Source organism: Littorina saxatilis, linkage group LG8 (genome assembly GCF_037325665.1).
Source record: "Littorina saxatilis isolate snail1 linkage group LG8, US_GU_Lsax_2.0, whole genome shotgun sequence".
NCBI classification, from domain to species: domain Eukaryota; kingdom Metazoa; phylum Mollusca; class Gastropoda; order Littorinimorpha; family Littorinidae; genus Littorina; species Littorina saxatilis.
In genome coordinates this window covers 58,673,215-58,689,996 of record NC_090252.1, presented here as the reverse complement: position 1 = coordinate 58,689,996, position 16,782 = coordinate 58,673,215, and the positions used below count along the sequence as shown (strand labels likewise).

At 40.5% G+C, this 16,782-nt stretch overlaps 1 long non-coding RNA gene across 1 annotated transcript in view; it reads right to left on the bottom strand.

Moving 5' to 3' along the window:
* LOC138973958 (uncharacterized) overlaps nucleotides 1–16,782 on the bottom strand; it is a 451,362-nt gene that overhangs the window by 300,793 nt on the left and 133,787 nt on the right. The gene's annotated exons all lie outside the window — the stretch shown is intronic.

The window sequence follows — 16,782 nt, the reverse complement described above, 5'->3', positions numbered from 1 at the left end:
TACATCTGGCTTCTTTGGGAAAAGATGGGAAATTATTTTGGAAGGAAGTAAAGCAGTTATCGGGAAGAAAAAAGTCAGGGATTTCTAAGGAGGTTACTGATGCGCAGTGGTTTGAACATTTTCAGCAGCTATTTAATGTTGACGTTGTAAGGCAAGCGGAGAGAGAGGGAGAGGGTGGGCAGGCTGGTGCAAGGGAAGCAACCGATGATATATGTGCCGACTTGAATGCAGTAATTACAGAATCTGAGGTTTTAGAAGCCATTAGAAATTTGAAAAAAAGGAAAAGCATGTGGTAGCGATGAAGTTCTAGCGGAAATGTTAAAGTTAGTTGCTGATACTGCTGTCCGCTTCCTCACAAAACTATTTAATATCCTGTTTGACCAGGGCATTTATCCGGATGAATGGGCAAAAGCTATTATTGTTCCAATCTTTAAAAAGGGTGATCCCAAGTTAACTGCGAATTACCGCGGGGTTTCATTACTTAGTTTAGTCAGTAAATGTTATACTTTTGTTTTGAATAAGAGATTAGTGAAATGGACGGAAGAACATAAAAAACTAACAGAATCTCAGGCTGGTTTTAGGCGTGGTTATTCCACCGTGGATCATATCTTTACATTAAAGGCTGTTGTTGATAAATGTTTTGCAAAGAGAGGATGTAAATTATATGTATGTTTTGTGGATCTACGCCAGGCATTTGATTCTGTTCAAAGAGAACCACTGTTTGACGTTTTGATGCAGTATGGTATGAATGGAAAATTTATGAAAGCAATAGTTGCCATTTATCAAAATGTTTTGTCATGTGTGAGGATTGAAGACAGAATGACTGATTTTTTTGAGTGTCCAGTAGGGGTCCGTCAAGGTTGTATTTTAAGTCCACACATTTTTTCCCTTTTTATAAACGAGATAGCTAACTCTGTGGAAAACGGTGGAATGCATGGCATTCAGTTTTTGCCCGGTCTTGTCGAATTATTTATTTTACTTTTTGCGGACGACCTAGCTCTCCTCTCTGACACAGCACTGGGATTACAAAGGCAGATTAATGTTTTAAACGATGCATGTAAAAGACTGTACCTAAACATTAACCTTGATAAAACTAAATGTATGGTATTTAGAAAAGGTTTTTTTTTGGGTAAGAATGAAAAATGGTATTTGAATGGAAAATTGCTTGAGGTTGTTAATGAATATAATTATTTAGGTTTTGTGTTTACTACAAAAATGAGTTTGAAAAGGGGAGTTGATTTTTTAGCGGTGAAAGGGAGGCGAGCATGCATTGACTGTATTAGACACGTTAGAAAACTGAATGATATCTCCAAAAGTTGTTTTTTTCAAAATTTTCGATTCCCAGGTGCAATCCATATTAATGTACTCTTCCGAAATGTGGGGTCTCCAAAGATTAGACAATATAGAAAAGGTTCACACACTTGCATGCAAAAGGTTCTTAAGTGTTCCTCTTAAAGTATCCAACAAGTTTGTGTATGGAGAACTGGGACGCTACCCTTTGTACATCAACAGTGCAGTAAGGTGCATAAAATATTGGTTGAAGCTGTTGACACTAGATATATCCAGAATTCCCAGACAGGCATACTTAATGTTAAAAAACTTGGACGAGCGAGGTAAAACATGCTGGGCAACACATGTAAAGAATACATTGTTTAGCACGGGGTTTGGATATGTTTGGTTGCAACAAGGGGTGGGGTGTGAAAAAACATGTATTTCTTTGTTTAAACAGAGAATGGCTGATATGTATTTGCAGGAATGGAATGGTTCCATTATAAGTAATGACATTTATCAAAACTACCGATTATTCAAAACAGTTTTTGAAAGTGAGAAGTACTTTGATTTCATTGACAAAAAATGTTTCCGCGATTGTTTGATCAAATTGCGACTGGGTGTGTTGCCTATTGGAGCTTCGTGTTTTAGAAGAACATTTGGAAGGGACAGGAATATTCTATGCAAGCTTTGCGATGTTGTGGAAGACGAAAAGCACTTTGTATTTGATTGTCCATTGTATGCAAACGCCAGGGCTAAGTTTCTAAATACAAGATATAACTCATTAAATTGTGTGAATATTCTCCGCAACGGCTCATCATCTGATATTCGTAGATTAAGCATTTACTTGTTTATTGCTCTGAACACTCGCCTGGAGTTTACTGAAAACATAGCTCAAGACGACTGATTGTGACTGTATTACTTTACCGCGTATGTTTAGTTTTGTATCTTTGTCGCTTTGCCGCTGTATGTGTTTAGCTTTGTATCTTCGTGTTGCTTTGCCGCTGTAGGTATTTTTGACTTGTATTTTTGTTTGTAACGACCCTATTCTAGGGGCTAGAGGCCTGAAGAATAAATGATGTTCTTGTTCTTGTTCTTGTTCTCTCTCTCTCTCTTTCTCTCTCTCTCTCTCTCTCTCTCTCTCTCTCTCTCTCTCTCTCTCTCTCTCTCCCCCCCTCTCTCTCTCTCTCTCTCTTTCTCCCTCTCTTTCATCCTCTCTCTCACCCTCTCTCTCCTCTCTCTCTCTATTTCTCTCTCCTCTCTCTCTCTCTTTATTTATCTCTCTCTCTCTCTCTCGCTCTCTCTCTCTCTCTCTCTCTCTCTCTCTCTCTCTCTCTCTCTCTCTCTCTCTCTCTCTCTCTCTCTCTCTCTCTCCTCCACAAATCAACAATCCGACAAGAAAAACATCCGTTGCATAATGCCCTCTGAAAGGCAGCAAGATTATGTTCACAGTTGTTTCTCTCATCGTTATAGCTTTTATATTATGATTGTCTTTATTTTTTCAAACTACATTATTGCAATAATAGAGAGGTTAAGGTGACTCACGTCTACCGCAGACGACAGCAAGAATGATGACGTTAAGGAGAACGATGCCAGTGGCTGCAGCTCCACCCAACATTATCCACAACACTGGGATCCCTGTGCCTGTAGCATAACATACATTATATCTGAAGGTGATATTGTATTGCAATGTTCCGAGATCTTCGAAAAGGCAGACACTGAGGACAAGCTAAATAAATGTGAAACAAATAATACAGCCATGTGTGCATTTGTAGATGTCCAAACGTTCTTTATTCGCTCTAAAATGTAACAGTTGGGAAACCACAATGTGTGTAAACTGTCATTGTAGCGAAGTCGCTCTTTGTCATATTTAAGCATGTTGAAAAGGAAAATGTGTCCACTAGGAGAAAGAGTCCAACACAAGGGTACCGGCACGGTTGGCCTAGTGGTAAGGCGTCCGCCCCGTGATCGGGAGGTCGTGGGTTCGAACCCCGGCCGGGTCATACCTAAGACTTTAAAATTGGCAATCTAGTGGCTGCTCCGCCTGGCGTCTGGCATTATGGGGTTAGTGCTAGGACTGGTTGGTCCGGTGTCAGAATAATGTGACTGGGTGAGACATGAAGCCTGTGCTGCGACTTCTGTCTTGTGTGTGGCGCACGTTATATGTCAAAGCAGCACCGCCATGATATGGCCCTTCGTGGTCGGCTGGGCGTTAAACAAACAAACAAACAAACAAACAAACAAACATCCTACACAAGGTCGCGGGACACATGTTCCTAGAAACCATAGTCCGCCTAACTTTAACACGTGCAACCACTCCATCCTTTCACACCGGACATGTGTTGAACTTTCATTCTTCAGCTAAGTCTTTGATGCAACGTTTAGCAAAGTGTTGACCCATAAACTGTGCATCTGGTATACAGCCTACTTTCTAATGTAATGAGCATATGCAATGCAGTTGATTAAACATGCAGCCTGTGAAACATTTGTTAGTCATTGTTAAAATCTCTTGAATTCCAGCAGAATTTAGTTTAATATTCAATACAACAAAACATCATAACATACAAGCTATGGCAATTATAAACAACTCATTAACAATTCGCAAGAGAAGACACAGACAATTCGATGCCTTTTGATCACTTTAAACAACAACAGCCGGGACATGGAATTTGATAAGCTCAGTGAAGAGCAAGAAAGTGAGGCATAATGTTACCACCACTATGCCCAAATATAGAGGTGACTCTCAAATAGGCGCTATCCCAGTTTTCGTTGCGACGATAGCCAACACTGGCTCCTGCAACGTACCTATACCAGATTCAGATCCAGATCTAGACCAGAACAGTTTCGCGACGGGCTGTGACTCGAGTCGTGGCAGTCAAACATATTAAGCACAGACAGAACGCGCTGGCGAGTTAAACTTGTAAGATTTGGCCTTACCAGGGGATTCGTGTTTTCTTACCTTCTCTGTGGAGGTAAAAGCCAATGTTGACGCTGCCCAAACCATTGGAAACTGTGGTTGTGTAGAAACCAAGAATCTCCTTAGAAAAGGTCCGTGGTACGATGACACAGCTGACCATGAACGTCGTTACTTCGTGCTGCACGCAGTATGATGAGAACATGTCCGGTGGCGCGTTCTGGCCTGGGTTGGATGTCGTGTTGCCCAAGTGTGTAAAATGGAAGTCGTCGGGGACTGGATACGCTTCCAATGTGAACTTGATTCCATCTTGGTTCATGCTAAAAGACTCGTCAAAATACTTTCTCGGAGGACCTGCAGACATGAACAGACAATGGATTGATTGATGCATTGATTGGTAGAAAGATGGGTTGGGTGATTAATGAGGTGATGTACTGAGTGGATGGTTAGTTAGATGGTGGAATTAGTGGTTATGCATGACGATTGATAAACTACTGGAAATAAGCGAGCTAAAGCTAGAATGTGTATGTGTGTGTCTGCGTGTTTGTCTGCGTGTGTGTCGGCGTGCGTGCGTGCGTGCGTGTGTGCGTGCGTAGGTGCATGTGGTTTAGTGTGTGTGTGTGTGTGTGTGTGTGTGTATGTGTGTGTGTGTGTGTGTGTGTGTGTATGTGTGTGTGTGTGTGTGTGTGTATGTCTGCGTGTGTGTGAGGGCTTAATTGCGTATGTGCGACCATGGGTTCACATTTTCTGTGTTAATTGTGCATGATTGTTTCACACATAACAGGGTGTTTTATTGCAAACATAAAAGACGAAACAAAAAAAACACCACCACCACCACCAACAACTACAACAGCAGCAACAACAACAACAACAACAACAACAACAACAACAACAACAACAACAACAACAACAACAACAACAACAACAACAACAACAACAATTCTCACATCTGACGTTCAGCATGATGCTCCTGGTATCAGGGAGACCAACGCCGTTGTGTGCTGTGCAGCTGTAGGTCCCCATGTCTCGGCACTGGATGTCTGACAGTACAATAGTTGTCTTCCTGCTCCAGTTTCCCTTCTCAGTGATCGTACTGGTGCTTGCAAAACTGGCGTTCCCGGGTTTTGTAATCTTCAGCACCGTTGGCGGCGGTCGGCCATATGCCTTGCAGGCCATTTTGAAAGTCTCATGATCTGACCCGTTTGCCGTCAACGTTCCTTCAGTTTCGTTTAGCGTGAAGTGTTCCACCTTGGCCTCGTCTGAAACAAGGAAGAAGACATTAAAAATAATACAGGTGTCTGTCAATGATACATATTCTAACACTGACATATATATCTTAAAGAGGGCAGGAATACGATCACATAGTATAAGTAGTACGGTAGTAACATAACTTTGATCACGGAAGAAGTAAACGTTGTTATATTTTGTGGCCAAGCTAAGACATTTTACACTGGACGAAACAGTTATTGATCAACAAGACCGTTCTAGTACTTTGTTTGCAGTCTCAACCGGCCGCCTATATAAGTTATTTGGTCAGCTCGAAGAAGGGAAATACAATGTTCAATCATGCATGGACACATTCTGTAGAAAAAAAAACAAGTGCGAAACTAACTAGTAACTTACATATGTGTCAATTCAAATCATACTAACTAACTAGGGGGTCCTTAACGTCCTCACATGACATTTTCATTTTTGGGACATGAGTTGATGATACTCTCAAATCATACAGACACTGCACTTACATATGAGCCAAACAGTTGCAGAGTCGGATTGCGCAGTCTTGGTCCCGTACCCATCTATGAAAGGACGTTCTGCAGCACAGGTAGGTACAATCCTGTGTTCATCTGGACCAGGTGTGAAACTGCATACGTCGCTGGTGGTACCGTTGTTGCAGGATACATGGCTCCAGGAATAGTCTGGCGCAGGATAAACATCCGTTGCAAGACAGGTCAGGTGAAATGTTGGCTCTCCAGTGGTCGTGTTCACTGTATATGTGATGTTGACGTGCAGATGTTCGCTCGATGGACCGTCTGCCAAAATAAACCCTAACAGACTTAAACATGACCCTTAGAAAAATCAGGAAAAAGTGCATTGCGGTGTCTGACAGTTTCATGAATCAGTAGATCAATAAATCAATCAATGGATCAATCAATCAATCAATCAATCAATCAATGGATGAATCAATGGATCCATCAATCAATCAATGGATGTGTCAATCAATCAATCAATCAACCAATCAATCAATACATGAATCGATCAATGAATCAATACATTAATTTGCAATACGTGTATTATGTATGTTGTTCTCGTATGCTATAAGATAAGATAAGACAACTGCAATGTCCATTTTCATTTTACACAAACATGGACATTTTCCTTTTGGCACCACATCGCATTTCTAATAACACAAAGACATGATAAAAAAAACCTTAATCGAACATACATAAACTACTAAGATCAACTTGGATAATCATGTCAGTGGTCTGGGTGGCCGAGTGGTAAGCGCACTTGCCTCGGAAGCGAGAGGTTGCGAGTTTGACCCTGGGTCAGGGCGTTAGCAATTTTCTTCCCCCTTTCCTAACCTAGGTGGTGGGTTCAAGTGCTAGTCTTTCGGATGAGACGAAAAACGGAGGTCCCTTCGTGTACACTACATTGGGGTGTGCACGTTAAAGATCCCACGATTGACAAAAGGGTTTTTCCTGGCAACATTGTTTAGGCTTAAGATAACATGTCTGTGTCTTTCGCTTAAGATAAAAATGTCCACCAAATACCCGTGTGACTTGGACTACTAGGCCCTTGAAAGGTAAATATGCGCCGAAATGGCAGCGATCTACTGGCCCAAAAAATTCCATCTCACACGGCATTCTGTAAAGGGCCTAGAGCCATAGGGTTAGGTACTTACAAATATCCAGTTATAATTATTACTATTATTATTATTATTATGTATGGGTGTCCGTTCGATCTGTATCAATCAATCAATCAATCAATGAGGCTTATATCGCGCATATTCCGTGGGTACAGTTCTAGGCGCTCTGCAGTGATGCCGTGTGAGATGAAATTTTATACGGCCAGTAATTGCAGCCATTTCGGCGCATATTTACCTTTCACGGCCTATTATTCCAAGTCACACGGGTATAGGTAGACAATTATTAACTGTGCCTAAGCAATTTTGCATGATTACGTTTTGAGTATTTCCAATGATAGCAATGGCCAACTATTAAAACCGTCCCTGCAACGATATTAAATTACAGTTCTTAAAAGTGGAAGAAAGTGTTTCAATTTTAACAAGAAGACAATAGTCACTGGATGTTTTGCTCATTTTTGCGAGAAAACCAACATTGACAGAAAGGATATGTGCAAGAACGAAAAGTAAGAAGAGAAGAACAGAACGGCGGAGGAAAGACAACATATATGAATACGAGATTAATTCAGTAAATAAACGCTGACCAATCCCTATACCTTGTGTCCTGAATAATCTGTTTTGTGTGTGTGTGTGTTTTTAATGTCATATTCATTTTGTTATAACGATAGCAGTTATCACATAGATACGGATCTTATATAAGCCATGTTTGTATCAGCTCTTTTCCATACATGTTTTTTGTAGAAGTCAAAACGTTACATATGGATCCTAATTAATACATTACTTCATCTGCTCTTTTGTTAAAAGGCTAATTATGGCTGTAAAACCATGGACTCTGGACATTAGAAATACAACTAGGGCTAAATATCTTACATGCCACACGCAGTGCATATTGTTTTGAAGCCTTGTACCCATCCGTCTCCAGTCGACAAGTAAACCGAGTACCGTCGTCCTCGCGCTGAACGTGCTCCATGTAGAGGTTAGCAGTGTCTGAATGTCCAGGCCAGGTGAGTGTTGCTGGTCCCATGATATTTTTTGGGAGGAGACACTGGCAAAACAGGTGTTCGTTCTCAGGAACATATTCCGGACAGTTGGTTATCGGTGTCACTGCCAAAAGATCAACACACATAGCAGGTCAGGTATGTGCACATGATATCCAACATAATCAAATCAAATCGAATCAAATCAAATGTTATTTTACGAGGGTTGTGCCATACAAGCAATACAAATTAGCTTCTTTTCAACCAGCCCTCGCCCAGAGAGGGATTACTCTAATCGTAAATACATATATATACATACACATGTAAATCACAATAACAGGGAGGTAGTTACATATCTGTTTGTGTGCATAGTATCGCTGTTTTCCTTTGGGCGGAGGTAATAATTCAGCCGGTAGCGGCTCTGGCTTACAAACCTGTGTGTCACTTTAAGAGTGGTTTAGAATCCCGGGTTTGGCAAGAGCTGGAGATGTATTTCCTCGAGTCAAGTTTGTACAGACTATCATCAGTGTACAAACATATCCGCGTGTATGTATGAGTACGATAAAGATATAAAGTTCAAAGCGAAAGTATAAGGGCTTGGAAACATGAACACACGCATGCACAACATTTTGTTTGCAACGAAGTGTGTGACAGTTTGGTATCCTTAGCGAGAAAGCAGCTCGCATTCCCACGAGGTTAACCTACGAAGACTATTATATGATACAATATCCTTATTTTTGTTTATAGAAAACACCCAACATAACCTTCCTCTCTGTGATAAGAATAGTGAAAACCACTGCAGATATATTCAGGCGTTTACATGTGATAAGAGCTTCCTAATTCGTCTGGGCCACTTGCCATCACTGACTAATCTTGCCGACACCAGTACAGATTGGATATTGTGAGATATGGGAACAGTATTGCAGATGGATGTAGTGTTATTCAAACAAATAGTCCTGCTGCAAATTCCGGCACTGCATGGAAATAAGTTAAGCCTAACATTGTTGGTATGAGTGCATGTGGAGGGAAGCTTTTACGCCTGGACTTTTCTCTGGCAATGAACACAATCATTTAGACGGACATTATGATATTTTCAGTTCCTTCCTAAACAACTTTTGCCTTTTTTTTATGAAAGACAACTCTTTAAACATAGTATGTTATATTATAACAAAAATAAAGAAGGAAGAGGTAGCCAAATAGAAAAATAACCCCTTCACTGCCACAGTGTAACAGCATTTTGGTATTGCTGTGTGCCAGGGCAACATTTCGCTTTCTTCGGTAGGTTCACTAATCTGTTCACTGCTCGATCATTTATTGAGATATCTCTTAGATCTGTGGGATGTGTTTTGCCTATACCCTTGGCTATTATAGGATGACATGATCTTTGGACTTTGTTTGTGATTGTTATAGTAAACATTGATATAATGACCATTTTTGTCAAAAATTACAGTTTCCGGACTTACACACACACCCACATTGCAGCACGTAAAACCACAGAAAACACTGCTAAAACTGGTGTCAAATATCAGGTACTCACATTACAGCCCATAAAATTATTATTCTGTGTGGTAATCCATAAATCACTTCTTGTAGAGCTTCCAGAACACTGTATCGCTTGAAAACAGGTCTACGAGTTGAGGTCCGACTTTCGGCCGCCATTGTGAATGCTATAGATAGTGTAAAGCCGAGCGGTGGTAGCTGTACGGAAACGTTAACTGTCTGTGTCTAAGATGTTACCGTGCGTGTGTTTTTAAAAGGACATTTGTCAGGATGGCATTCAAACCACACGCACCAGACGAACAGACGAACAAAATACAAAGTCAACACCGAATATAAAGCCGACAAGGGTGCGATAGGGTTCCAAATTGTATTCAAACCAAAACAATAATCATAAAACATACATGGGCTACGTGAGTTCTTCCATAGAAAATATATCTATACAAAATCTAGGTTGGTTTTAACACAGTCTAAACACTACACTAACAGACAAAATCTGAGTCTTTACAATGCTGGAAAATCGGGCATGACCCGTAGGTACCCTAGCGATCTAACTTACTCTTTGAAAACAAAACCTAAGTCCTAATCTGGATGAAAAATCGGGCAGGGGTTCGAGGCCTGGACAAAATCGAGTGACGCCACTCGATCACTGCTTGTTGGTAACCTTAGGGTAGCGCGCACTACCCTAATAAGCCTTGTGGTAACCTTTAGAGTAGCGCGCACTACTCTAATAAGCCTCGTGGTAACCAAGTGAACAGCGCGCACTGCTCACTATTGCCAGTGGGACAGAACTCAGAACTCAGAACTCAGAACTCAGAACTCATTTAATTGTCATAAAAACACAGTAAAGGGTTTATCAGACACGAAGTGGATATTTGTAAAGACAAGAAGAAATATCGTCCATGGAGCAGTGATTACAACATTGTTATGTATCTGTAGTTATGTCATTATTGCGTATAATCATGCAGTTGTATACAAATTCAGCAAGTTGTTGCTGTATCGATACGTCTTGCATCGTCATCAGCTGACTCGGATTTCGAGCATTAACACGTGCATGGTCCATAAGCTGCAAGCGTAGATCATGAAATCTTGTACAACTATCCAGGAAATGGAGCTCGTCTTCAATTACGCCACACACGGTGCACTTTCTATCCTCTCTGGGTGTGTTTGTGTATCTCCCCCTTTCGATTTTTAAATCGTGAGCGCTAATACGCAATCTACACAGTGCTTTTCTGTGTTTGGGGTTGGTTACACATGTCAAGTATGCTTCACAGTCGTAATCGCCGTCAGTAATTGTGTTGTAGTATTGCAGTTTTGAGCCCTCAGTCTTCTTTCCTTGCCAAAATCGTACGTATTCGTATTCTAGTCCTCGTCGTAGAGTTTTCATCAGCGCATTCTTTTGGACTGCTGACTGAAGTATCCAGTTATGGTCCAGTCCGAGGTTACCTATGATTGCTCGAATGAAATGTATCCATTGCGGTGAGCTGTCTTGTGGTCTGTCGATCATGTCAGCGTAAGCCTGTCGTAAATATGAATTTTCTTCTGACTCAACGATGTGGGTCCAGAAGTTTATTGTTTGTTCAATTAGTTTTATACCCACAGGGAGTTGCCCGAGCTCTGCTAGCGTTGGCAAGTTCATTGCTTTACTGTGGACGCCAAGAAGGCGTTTACTGAATTTTAAATGCACTTGTTCATGGGGTAGATTATTCGATAGACACTTATCGAATATGTCGGGTAGCGATTGTTCGTTTTGGATGTTGATTGCTGATGGGAACCAGACCTCGGCTCCATAAGTGGACACAGGGGCGACTAAGGTATAAAATAGTTGCATCATTGTAGTTACTTTCATCTCTCTTCCTCTAATTAGTCGTCTCAGGGCATGCGATGCCTTGTTTGCTTGCTTGGCTAAATGTTCCTGGGTTTGTAAGAATTTACCGCTTTTATGGAAGATGACCCCTAAATATTTATATTGGTCTACATTTTCAATCATATGTGTGCCACAGTTAAATAGTATTGGTACTTTTGGGTCTGTGCGGGTAAATACTATCACTTTCGTTTTTTCTTTGTTTATTTTAATGCCCCATTCACTGCTGTAGTCATTCAGTCGGTTCAACTTATTTTGTAGTCCTCTTTTGGATGTGGACAGAATTACCAAATCATCGGCGTAAAGTAGGCATGGGATTTCTGTATTGTGGGCACTGTTCAGACTTGGTGAGTCATTCCCACGCAGATAATCTGGGAGATCGTTGATGAATATGTTGAAGAGTGTGGGGCTTAGAGTATTGCCTTGATGTACACCTTTCCGGACGGGTATGTCATGTGAGTGTCCGAGTGCGGTCTTAGTGCAGATAGTAGATTTGCTGTACATATCTCTTATAACGTTGAAACAATTCCCCATAACTCCTATCCTGTTAAGTTTGAGGAGGAGAGCTTCGTGCCATACGTTGTCGAAGGCCTTTTGGAAGTCCACGAAGCATGCATACAACCTGTCTTTTCTGTTTGTAATTATTCCGTCGACGATCTTTTTTAGGATAAATATTTGGTCCGTCGTTCTCGACTTCTTTCTAAATCCGGCCTGTTCCCTCGCATATAGATGATTAGATTCCAGGAATCCATTTAGTCTATTGTTAATGATCTGCGAGAAAAATTTCCCTAGGTTATTATTTAGTGTTATCCCACGATAATTACCAGGATTCATAGGGTCACCACTCTTATAGATTGGAATGTTTATACCCGTCGCCCATGCTTTGGGGCACGAGCCTATGTGCAGAGCTGCCTGAAACAATTTTTTAATTGTTATTTGTGTAGCAGGCAGGCTTGCCTTGATTATTTCATTTGTAATTCCATCTACACCTGGTGCTTTTTTCGACTTCAAGTTGGAAGCTGCTTTCGCGATTTCTTCCATTGTGATAGGCAGATCGAGTTGTGCGGATTGTGCGTTGATATCAATGTTATTGAGCTCTGCCCGTACGTTATCTTTCGTAGTTTGCTCTACTTCGACATCAGTGCCTATCAGGTTTTGTAAGTGGTTTATCCATTTGCATGAGCTGATGTTGCTTCTATTCCGGTCGTTTGGGTTCTCAGAGTCTTTTAGTAGTTTAAGTGTTTTCCATACGCTTGTCGGGTCATTTGTGTATGCATCGTTCAAAGTAGCGATGAGTTTGTTTTTATACAGTTGCTTTTTCCTTTTCAAAGCTTTATTGTACGTGCGTGACAGACTGAAGAGTTTATCTCGCAGAGAGCGGTTATAGGGGTGGCGATTAAATGCGTTTCTTAGTGACTTAAGTTCCCGTCTCTGTACGTAGCATTCCTGATCGAACCATTTCTTACTCCGCTTTTTGTTTCTTTTTTTTCTAGATAGTCTGCATTTCAGGGAGAGTTTTGATGCTTTTGTCATTATGTCCGTAAATTCGTCTACTATTTCATCTAAGGTGTTTGTCATGGTATTGTCTTGTAGTCCGTCTATCTTATTGTCAATGTCTCTTAGCAGCATAGTAAACGCTTGTGTTTTGAGTGCGCATTGTAAGCTTTCGGCTGAGTGTTCGTCCCAGAATTGCGTATCGAGGACGTGGTCTGTCAGGTCAGGCACTAAGGCACACATACCATCCGGACCACACGCAAATCTGAGGAGAAACACCAAGCATAAGGAAAGGTTCCCGCACCTTTAACCCGGCTCAATGCAACTCCTCCGTGGTAGTTTTGATGACCCTGACTCTAAAACAGGGGAGACGCATGTTTCAGGCACTTATTAGGCACCCTACTCTCTCACGCGTCTCCCGACCTCATGAGGACAGCGGCTTTTATAGCTAACGGGGCTTCCTCCCACGTCACCCTAGCAGGACCAATGAGAATCCCACTTCTGACACCAAATGTAAAGCCGAGCGGTGGTAGCTTTACGGAAACGTTAACTGTCTGTGTCTAAGATGTTACCGTGCGTGTGTTTTTGAAAGGCATTTGTCAGGATGGCATTCAAACCACACGCACCAGACGAACAGACGAACAAAATACAAAGTCAACACCGAATATAAAGCCGACAAGGGTGCGATAGGGTTCCAAATTGTATTCAAACCAAAACAACAATCATAAAACATACATGGGCTACGTGAGTTCTTCCATAGAAAATATATCTATACAAAATCTAGGTTGGTTTTAACACAGTCTAAACACTACACTAACAGACAAAATCTGAGTCTTTACAATGCTGGAAAATCGGGCATGACCCGTAGGTACCCTAGCGATCTAACTTATTCTTTGAAAACAAAACCTAAGTCCTAATCTGGATGAAAAATCGGGCAGGGGTTCGGGGCCTGGACAAAATCGAGTGACGCCACTCGATCACTGCTTGTTGGTAACCTTAGGGTAGTGCGCGCTACTCTAAAGGTTACCACAAGGCTTATTAGGGTAGTGCGCGCTACCCTAAGGTTAACGTCGTTTTCAACCACGAAGGTTATATCGCGACGAAACTATTTGACAAACGTTTCCTTCTCACATATATATTACATAATGATGTATTGGTATGATTTATTGAACATAACTACATGTATATGTTTCAAACTCCTGCTCTACAATCAGTTCTCAAAAAACGCTAATAGAATAAGATATGCATGGAATTGTAGATCTTTAGACTCTCAGTACTAACTGACTTGTTCAGAAACCAGATCTGCTACTAGTGGAATGAATTAGGTGACATTACGTACACTAGTAGGATAGCAACCATTACGTAGGCAAGTCATTGGAAAACAACACATTATATCATTGCACATTTGAGTTTTCTAAGCTTTAGTTAGTTCAAATCGGTCCATAATTGCTGTTCAATAACTGTGACTTTGACATTTGTTGTTTGATAGCTGGTGAAACTTTCTAAAGTTGTTTGTATTACGCTTGAACTTGCTTAAATATTACATAATATTGTTCTTATGAAGTTTCACTGGGTGTCATTTGAACGAGGAGGTTATCGCTGTGAACGAAAATGCAAACAATAATATTTCTAAACGCCTAAGGTACAATGTCAATGTTAATTAAGAGATCTATCTTCTCTTGCTCTATCTTTCCCTCTCTGTCTCTGTCTCTCGCTCTCTCTATCGATCACTCTCTAATATGTACACACACTGACAAAAGCGCACATACAGACGCACGCGCCCACACACACACACACACACACACATATACACACACACACGCACGCACACACACACACGCACACACACACACACACACACACACACACACACACACACACACACACACACACACACACACACACACTCACACACACAAACACAATATTGCAACGTAAACTTGACATTGTATTCTTACTAGCTCGGAAAAACCAAGTGCACTTCATTTGCATTTCCGCCGAACGATGCAAAGTCCACATGACTCACTATGGTTGTTTATCTTCAGATACATCTTCGCACCACACTTAGTTAACAATGCAATCGCTGTGCATAAACGTGAGCTGTGAACCTTAAAGTAAAATCAAATGAAGAAATTCATGCGTGACTAATTAAAATGTCAGTGAGGGAAAGCAGAACTATACAGCGAATTGAAATGAACAAGTTATTTAAGCAACAGGAAATAAACGAAGACTTTTAAAATCATATAGTACAAATGCAAACAATAATATTTCTAAACGCCTAAGGTACAATGGGGTAAGGGGGTGGGTAGGGAGGGGGTGGGTATGGTTTACTTTGAGCAGGTCGGTTTCAGTTTTAATAAACAATTTTAGAGAATTGTGTATCTTATATTTGAGTCTTTCGTGTTTTAGACATTGATGCATTTAATAGTTTTAACGAGTTGTCTTTTGTTTTATCATTCTGGTGTTTATCTAGCTGTGCTGTGTATCTTATAAGAAGTTCTTAAAAGTTCGAAGTTATTTTAGCATATAGGTTTTTTTAATTTTTTTTTATGGTCTTAACAGTTAAACATGTATTACGTTATCATTAAGATTCATGCTTTGTTAGCACTAAGCAGTTGTTTTAATCAGTCTGGTTTTCTCTTGTTTTCATCTTATGAACATTCTAAATGTTAGACTAACTTATTGTCTTGTACAGAATAACAACTGTGTGGAGGGTGCTATACTGAATGAAAGAGTGTGACATGAAGTTCTTGTACATCATTGTAAAGAGTGTGAATGACGTTTTAGTTTAGATGTCAAGCGCTTAGAGCAAGCCTTTTTAACGAAAGTTTTTGATTTAGCGCTATATAAATGTTCTTCTTATTATTATTATTATTATTATTATTAAATGAAAAATGTGTACAAACACAGACATTCTTTCACACACACACACACACACACACACACACACACACACACACACACACACACACACACACACACACACACACACCCATACACACACACACATACACATACCCCCTCCCCCACACACACACGCGCGTGCGCGCTCGTGTAAACACACACTTACACACACGCATACGCACAAACACTCACGAACGCACGTGCACACGCACAATACACTCACGCTCAGAGATGCATCGACTAAATATGAGGCATAACATTCTATGAACTGGCTATAATTTAAACTAAATTAAGATAAAAAGCTGACCACATTCATATCTTTCCTATAACATTCTAACATTCAAAATGTACAATAACACACTTGCACATACTGCAAGAAACACACACAGTTAACTGGCACGTGTGCGCGGAAGTATAAACAAGCGTTTGCGTGTATTGCGTAAATACATACAATCAAAGAAAGATTAAGTTCCTGGTCATATAACACGACGGTTCAAACATACAGTTATGAATCCAAAACACCATCAATGTAGCCTTACATTTCCTTTTTCAATCATGTAGACGAATTAGTACGGCTCGTGCGTTATTCACACATTACTGACAGTGATTTACAAAAGGGTTCATTCAATCAGTAAGCTATTAACAAAATACCATATTATTATTATAATTCAATGACATTTGTTTAAACATGAATATTAGTAATACTCGTAGATACTGAACGAATTTCCCACATGATCCGCTTGGCAAGTAAAACAAACATTTAAACAATAATAAATAACAAATACATAGCAAATACAAGAATAATTAAAAAGCAATGGTTAATTGTTTTATGTAGGTTGTACATTTAATTGTTCTATCATGTATAGGTTCTTTTGTAAAGGGCATAGAGCAATAGGTTAGGCACTTAAAAATGTCCAGTTAGTATCATTAGTAGTAGTAGTAAAGCAACCAAATGTGACCCTCCACCACGAAATGAGTCGCATGTCGCATCGCGCTGTTC